Genomic DNA, 8,265 nt, shown 5'->3' on the forward strand with positions numbered 1-8,265 from the left:
CTGTGTTTCATCGTCAATAAATAGGTCCACGGGATACAGTAAACCTGAAGTGAAGGATCGTAGCCAAAAACTGGACTCACAGGAGAGGTTCAAATCGTAGAAAATTAGAGTGTTAGTCATATTGTACTTAAGTCGGCATTGTGCCTTTTGAATTTCATTCCGATGCAATTTCTGTGCTTCATCGTCAATAAGACGATCCATGGTATACAGTAAACCTGAAGTGTAGCATCGGAATCTAAAAGTGGGCTCACAGGAGAGGTTCAAATCATAGAAAGTTAGAGTGTCAGTCCTCTTGTACTTAAGTCGGCATTGTGCATTTTGTATTAAATTCGGATGCAATCTCTGTGTTTCATCGTCAGTAAGAAGGTCCAAGGTATACAGTAAACCTGAAGGGATGCAGCGGAATCTAAAACTGGACTCACAGGAGAGGTTCAAATCATAGAAAGTGAGAGTGTCAGTCCTCTTGTACTTAAGTCAGCATTGTGCCTTTTGTATTAAATTCGGATGCAATCTCTGTGTTTCATCGTCAGTAAGGAGGTCCAAGGTATACAGTAAACCTGAAGGGATGCAGCGGAATCTAAAACTGGACTCACAGGAGAGGTTCACATCATAGAAAGTGAGAGTGTCAGTCCTCTTGTGCTTTAGTCGGCATTGTGCCTTTTGTATTAAATTCGGATGCAATTTCTGTGTTTCATCGTCAATAAGAAGGTCCAAGGTATACAGTAAACCTGAGGGGAAGCATCGAAATCTAAAACTGGACTCACAGGACAGATTCAAATCATTGTATGTTAGAGTGTCAGTCCTCTTGTACTTAAGTCGGCATTGTGCCTTTTAATCTACTTCCGATGCAATTTCTGTGTTTCATCGTCAAGGAGAATGTCCAAGGTAAACAGTAACTCTGAAGTGAAGCATCGGAATCTAAAGCTGGACTCACCGGAGAGATTCAAATCATAGAGAGTTAGAGTGTCAGTCCTCTTGTACTTAAGTCGGCATTGTGCCTTTTGAATTTCATTCCGATGCAATTTCTGTGCTTCACCGTTAAACAGAAGGTCCAAGGGATACAGTAAACCTGATGTGAAAAATCGGAATCTAAAACTGGTCTCACAGGACAGGTTCTTATCATTGAAAGTTACAGTGTCAGTCCTCTTGTACTTAAGTCGGCATTGTGCCTGTTGTATTAAATTCCGATTCAATTTCCGTGTGTCATCGACAATAACAAGGTCCAAGGGATACAGTAAACCTGATGTGAAGCATCGGAATTTAAAACTGGACTCACAGGAGAGGTTCAAATCATAGAAGGTAGAGTGTCAGTCCTCTTGTACTTAAGTCGGCGTTGTGCCTTTTGTATTAAATTCGGATGCAATTTCCGTGTTTCATCGTCAATAGGAAGGACCAAGGGATGCAGTAAACGTGAAGTGAGGCATCGGAATCTAAAACTGGACTCACAGGAGAGGTTCAAATCATAGAAAGTTAGAGTGTCAGTCCTCTTGTACTTAAGTCGGCATTGTGTCATTTGTATTAAATACGGATGCAGTGTCTGTGTTTCATCATCAATAAGAAGGTACAAGGGATACAGTAAACCTGAAATGAAGCATCGGAATCTAAAACTGGACTCACAGGAGAGGTTCAAATCATAGAAAGTTAGAGTGTCAGTCCTCTTGTACTTAAGTCGGCATTGTGCCTTTTCAATTTCATTCCGATGCAATTTCTGTGCTTCATCGTCAATAAGAAGGTTCAAGGGATACAGTAATCATGAAGTGATACATCGGATTCTAAAACTGGACTCACAGGAGAGGTACAAATCACAGAAACTTAGAGCGTCAGTCATCTTGTACTTAAGTCGGCATTGTGCCTTTTCAATTTCATTCCGATGCAATTTCTGTGCTTCATCGACAATAAGAAGGTCCATGGTATACAGTAAACCTGAAGTGTAGCATCGGAATCTAAAACTGGACTCACAGGAAAGGTTAATATCATAGAAAGTTAGAGTGTCAGTCCTCTTGTACTTAAGTCGGCATTGTGCCTTTTGAATTTAATTCCGATGCAAATTCTGTGTTTCATCGTCAATAAGAAGGTCCAAGGTATACAGTAAACTTGAAGTGAAGCATCGGAATCTAAAACTGGACTCACAGTGGACGTTCAAATCATAGAAAGTTAGAGTGTCAGTCCTCTTCTGCTTAAGTCGGCATTGTGCCTTTTGAATTCAATTCCGATGCAGTTTCTGTGTTTCATCGTCAATAAGAAGGTCCAAGGTATACAGTGAACCTGAAGTGAGGCATCGGAATCTAAAACTGAACTCACAGGAGAAGTTCAAATCATTGAAAGTTAGAGTGTCAGTCCTCTTGTACTTAAGTCGGCATTGTGGCTTTTGAATTTTTATTAAGATGCAATTACTGTTTTTCATCGTCAATAAGAAGTTCCAAGGAATACAGTAAACCTGCAGTGAAGCATCGGAATCTAAAACTGGACTCACCGGAGAGGTTCAAATCATAGAAGGTTAGAGTGTCAGTCCTCTTGTACTGAAGTCGGCATTGTGCCATTTGTATTACATTCGGATGCAATTTTTGTGTTTCATCGTCAATAAGAATATCCAAGGGATACAGTAAACCTCAAGTGAAGCATCGGAATCTAAAACTGGACTCACAGGAGAGGTTCAAATCATAGAAAGTGAGAGTGTCAGTCCTCTTGTACTTAAGTCGGCATTGTGCCTTTTGTATTAAATTCGGATGCAATTTCTGTGTTTCATCGTCAATAAGAAGGTCTAAGGTATACAGTAAACCTGATGGGAAGCATCGGAACCCAATACTGGACTCATAGGAGAGGTTCAAATCATAGAAAGTCAGAGTGTCTGTCCTCTTGTACTTATGTCGGCATTGTGCCTTTTGTATTACATTCGGATGCAATGTCTGTGTTTCATCGTCAATAAGGAGGTCCACGGGATACAGTAAACCTGAAGTGAAGGATCGTACTCAAAAACTGGACTCACAGGAGAGGTTCAAATCGTAGAAAATTAGAGTGTTAGTCATATTGTACTTAAGTCGGCATTGTGCCTTTTGAATTTCATTCCGATGCAATTTCTGTGCTTCATCGTCAATAAGAAGATCCATGGTATACAGTAAACCTGAAGTGTAGCATCGGAATCTAAAAGTGGGCCCACAGGAGAGGTTCAAATCATAGAAAGTTAGAGTGTCAGTCCTCTTGTACTTAAGTCGGCATTGTGCCTTTTGTATTAAATTCGGATGCAATCTCTGTGTTTCATCGTCAGTAAGAAGGTCCAAGGTATACAGTAAACCAGAAGGGATGCAGCGGAATCTAAAACTGGACTCACAGGAGAGGTTCAAATCATAGAAAGTGAGAGTGTCAGTCCTCTTGTGCTTAAGTCGGCATTGTGCCTTTCGTATTGAATTCGGATGCAATTTCTGTGTTTCATCGTCAATAAGAAGGTCCAAGGTATACAGTAAACCTGAGGGGAAGCATCGAAATCTAAAACTGGACTCACAGGAGAGATTCAAATCATTGTATGTTAGAGTGTCAGTCCTCTTGTACTTAAGTCGGCATTGTGCCTTTTAATCTACTTCCGATGCAATCTCTGTGTTTCATCGTCAAGGAGAAGGTCCAAGGTAAACAGTAAACCTGAAGTGAAGCAATGGAATCTAAAGGTGGACTCACCGGAGAGATTCAAATCATAGAAAGTTAGAGTGTCAGTCCTCTTGTACTTAAGTCGGCATTGTGTCTTTTGAATTTCATTCCGATGCAATTTCTGTGCTTCACCGTTAAACAGAAGGTCCAAGGGATACAGTAAACCTGATGTGAAAAATCGGAATCTAAAACTGGTCTCACAGGACAGGTTCTTATCATTGAAAGTTAGAGTGTCAGTCCTCTTGTACTTAAGTCGGCATTGTGCCTGTTGTATTAAATTCCGATTCAATTTCCGTGTGTCATCGTCAATAAGAAGGTCCAAGGGATACAATAAACCTGATGTGAAGCATCGGAATTTAAAACTGGACTCACAGGAGAGGTTCAAATCATAGAAGGTAGAGTGTCAGTCCTCTTGTACTTAAGTCGGCATTGTGCCTTTTGAATTATTATTAAGATGCAATCACTGTTTTTCATCGTCAATAAGAAGTTCCAAGGTATACAGTAAACCTGCAGTGAAGCATCGGAATCTAAAACTGGACTCACAGGAGAGGTTCAAATCATAGAAGGTTAGAGTGTCAGTCCTCTTGTACTTAAGTCGGCATTGTGCCTTTTGTATTAAATTCGGATGCAATTTCCGTGATTCATCGTCAATAGGAAGGACCAAGGGATGCAGTAAACGTGAAGTGAGGCATCGGAATCTAAAACTGGACTCACAGGAGAGGTTCAAATCATAGAAAGTTAGAGTGTCAGTCCTCTTGTACTTAAGTCGGCATTGTGTCATTTGTATTAAATACGGATGCAGTGTCTGTGTTTCATCATCAATAAGAAGGTACAAGGGATACAGTAAACCTGAAATGAAGCATCGGAATCTAAAACTGGACTCACAGGAGAGGTTCAAATCATAGAAAGTTAGAGTGTCAGTCCTCTTGTACTTAAGTCGGCATTGTGCCTTTTCAATTTCATTCCGATGCAATTTCTGTGCTTCATCGTCAATAAGAAGGTCCAAGGGATACAGTAAACATGAAGTGATACATCGTATTCTAAAACTGGACTCACAGGAGAGGTACAAATCACAGAAAATTAGAGCGTCAGTCATCTTGTACTTAAGTCGGCATTGTGCCTTTTCAATTTCATTCCGATGCAATTTCTGTGCTTCATCGTCAATAAGAAGGTCCATGGTATACAGTAAACCTGAAGTGTAGCATCGGAATCTAAAACTGGACTCACAGGAGAGGTTAATATCATAGAAAGTTAGAGTGTCAGTCCTCTTGTACTTAACTCGGCATTGTGCCTTTTGAATTTAATTCCGATGCAAATTCTGTGTTTCATCGTCAATAAGAAGGTCCAAGGTATACAGTAAACTTGAAGTGAAGCATCGGAATCTAAAACTGGACTCACAGTGGAGGTTCAAATCATAGAAAGTTAGAGTGTCAGTCCTCTTTTGCTTAAGTCGGCATTGTGCCTTTTGAATTCAATTTCGATGCAGTTTCTGTGTTTCATCGTCAATAAGAAGGTCCAAGGTATACAGTGAACCTGAAGTGAGGCATCGGAATCTAAAACTGAACTCACAGGAGAAGTTCAAATCATTGAAAGTTAGAGTGTCAGTCCTCTTGTACTTAAGTCGGCATTGTGGCTTTTGAATTTTTATTAAGATGCAATTACTGTTTTTCATCGTCAATAAGAAGTTCCAAGGAATACAGTAAACCTGCAGTGAAGCATCGGAATCTAAAACTGGACTCACCGGAGAGGTTCAAATCATAGAAGGTTAGAGTGTCAGTCCTCTTGTACTGAAGTCGGCGTTGTGCCATTTGTATTACATTCGGATGCAATTTCTGTGTTTCATCGTCAATAAGAATATCCAAGGGATACAGTAAACCTCAAGTGAAGCATCGGAATCTAAAACTGGACTCACAGGAGAGGTTCAAATCATAGAAAGTGAGAGTGTGTATCCTCTTGTACTTAAGTCGGCATTGTGCCTTTTGTATTAAATTCGGATGCAATTTCTGTGTTTCACCGTCAATAAGAAGGTCTAAGGTATACAGTAAACCTGATGGGAAGCATCGGAACCCAATACTGGACTCATAGGAGAGGTTCAAATCATAGAAAGTCAGAGTGTCTGTCCTCTTGTACTTATGTCGGCATTGTGCCTTTTGTATTACATTCGGATGCAATGTCTGTGTTTCATCGTCAATAAGGAGGTCCACGGGATACAGTAAACCTGAAGTGAAGGATCGTACTCAAAAACTGGACTCACAGGAGAGGTTCAAATCGTAGAAAATTAGAGTGTTAGTCATATTGTACTTAAGTCGGCATTGTGCCTTTTGAATTTCATTCCGATGCAATTTCTGTGCTTCATCGTCAATAAGAAGATCCATGGTATACAGTAAACCTGAAGTGTAGCATCGGAATCTAAAAGTGGGCCCACAGGAGAGGTTCAAATCATAGAAAGTTAGAGTGTCAGTCCTCTTGTACTTAAGTCGGCATTGTGCCTTTTGTATTAAATTCGGATGCAATCTCTGTGTTTCATCGTCAGTAAGAAGGTCCAAGGTATACAGTAAACCAGAAGGGATGCAGCGGAATCTAAAACTGGACTCACAGGAGAGGTTCAAATCATAGAAAGTGAGAGTGTCAGTCCTCTTGTGCTTAAGTCGGCATTGTGCCTTTTGTATTGAATTCGGATGCAATTTCTGTGTTTCATCGTCAATAAGAAGGTCCAAGGTATACAGTAAACCTGAGGGGAAGCATCGAAATATAAAACTGGACTCACAGGAGAGATTCAAATCATTGTATGTTAGAGTGTCAGTCCTCTTGTACTTAAGTCGGCATTGTGCCTTTTGAATTTCATTCCGATGCAATTTCTGTGCTTCACCGTTAAACAGAAGGTCCAAGGGATACAGTAAACCTGATGTGAAAAATCGGAATCTAAAACTGGTCTCACAGGACAGGTTCTTATCATTGAAAGTTAGAGTGTCAGTCCTCTTGTACTTAAGTCGGCATTGTGCCTGTTGTATTAAATTCCGATTCCATTTCCGTGTGTCATCGTCAATAAGAAGGTCCAAGGGATACAATAAACCTGATGTGAAGCATCGGAATTTAAAACTGGACTCACAGGAGAGGTTCAAATCATAGAAGGTAGAGTGTCAGTCCTCTTGTACTTAAGTCGGCATTGTGCCTTTTGAATTATTATTAAGATGCAATTACTGTTTTTCATCGTCAATAAGAAGTTCCAAGGTATACAGTAAACCTGCAGTGAAGCATCGGAATCTAAAACTGGACTCACAGGAGAGGTTCAAATCATAGAAGGTTAGAGTGTCAGTCCTCTTGTACTTAAGTCGGCATTGTGCCTTTTGTATTAAATTCGGATGCAATTTCCGTGTTTCATCGTCAATAGGAAGGACCAAGGGATGCAGTAAACGTGAAGTGAGGCATCGGAATCTATAACTGGACTCACAGGAGAGGTTCAAATCATAGAAAGTTAGAGTGTCAGTCCTCTTGTACTTAAGTCGGCATTGTGTCATTTGTATTAAATACGGATGCAGTGTCTGTGTTTCATCATCAATAAGAAGGTACAAGGGATACAGTAAACCTGAAATGAAGCATCGGAATCCAAAACTGGACTCACAGGAGAGGTTCAAATCATAGAAAGTTAGAGTGTCAGTCCTCTTGTACTTAAGTCGGCATTGTGCCTTTTCAATTTCATTCCGATGCAATTTCTGTGCTTCATCGTCAATAAGAAGGTCCAAGGGATACAGTAAACATGAAGTGATACATCGGATTCTAAAACTGGACTCACAGGAGAGGTACAAATCACAGAAAATTAGAGCGTCAGTCATCTTGTACTTAAGTCGGCATTGTGCCTTTTCAATTTCATTCCGATGCAATTTCTGTGCTTCATCGTCAATAAGAAGGTCCATGGTATACAGTAAACCTGAAGTGTAGCATCGGAATCTAAAACTGGACTCACAGGAGAGGTTAATATCATAGAAAGTTAGAGTGTCAGTCCTCTTGTACTTAAGTCGGCATTGTGCCTTTTGAATTTAATTCCGATGCAAATTCTGTGTTTCATCGTCAATAAGAAGGTCCAAGGTATACAGTAAACTTGAAGTGAAGCATCGGAATCTAAAACTGGACTCACAGTGGAGGTTCAAATCATAGAAAGTTAGAGTGTCAGTCCTCTTGTGCTTAAGTCGGCATTGTGCCTTTTGAATTCAATTTCGATGCAGTTTCTGTGTTTCATCGTCAATAAGAAGGTCCAAGGTATACTGTGAACCTGAAGTGAGGCATCGGAATCTAAAACTGAACTCACAGGAGAAGTTGAAATCATTGAAAGTTAGAGTGTCAGTCCTCTTGTACTTAAGTCGGCATTGTGGCTTTTGAATTTTTATTAAGATGCAATTACTGTTTTTCATCGTCAATAAGAAGTTCCAAGGAATACAATAAACCTTCAGTGAAGCATCGGAATCTAAAACTGGACTCACTGGAGAGGTTCAAATCATAGAAGGTTAGAGTGTCAGTCCTCTTGTACTGAAGTCGGCGTTGTGCCATTTGTATTACATTCGGATGCAATTTCTGTGTTTCATCGTCAATAAGAATATCCAAGGGATACAGTAAACCTCAAGTGAAGCA

The sequence above is a fragment of the Schistocerca americana genome, unplaced genomic scaffold, assembly GCF_021461395.2.
Source record: "Schistocerca americana isolate TAMUIC-IGC-003095 unplaced genomic scaffold, iqSchAmer2.1 HiC_scaffold_16, whole genome shotgun sequence".
In the NCBI taxonomy this organism is placed as follows: domain Eukaryota; kingdom Metazoa; phylum Arthropoda; class Insecta; order Orthoptera; family Acrididae; genus Schistocerca; species Schistocerca americana.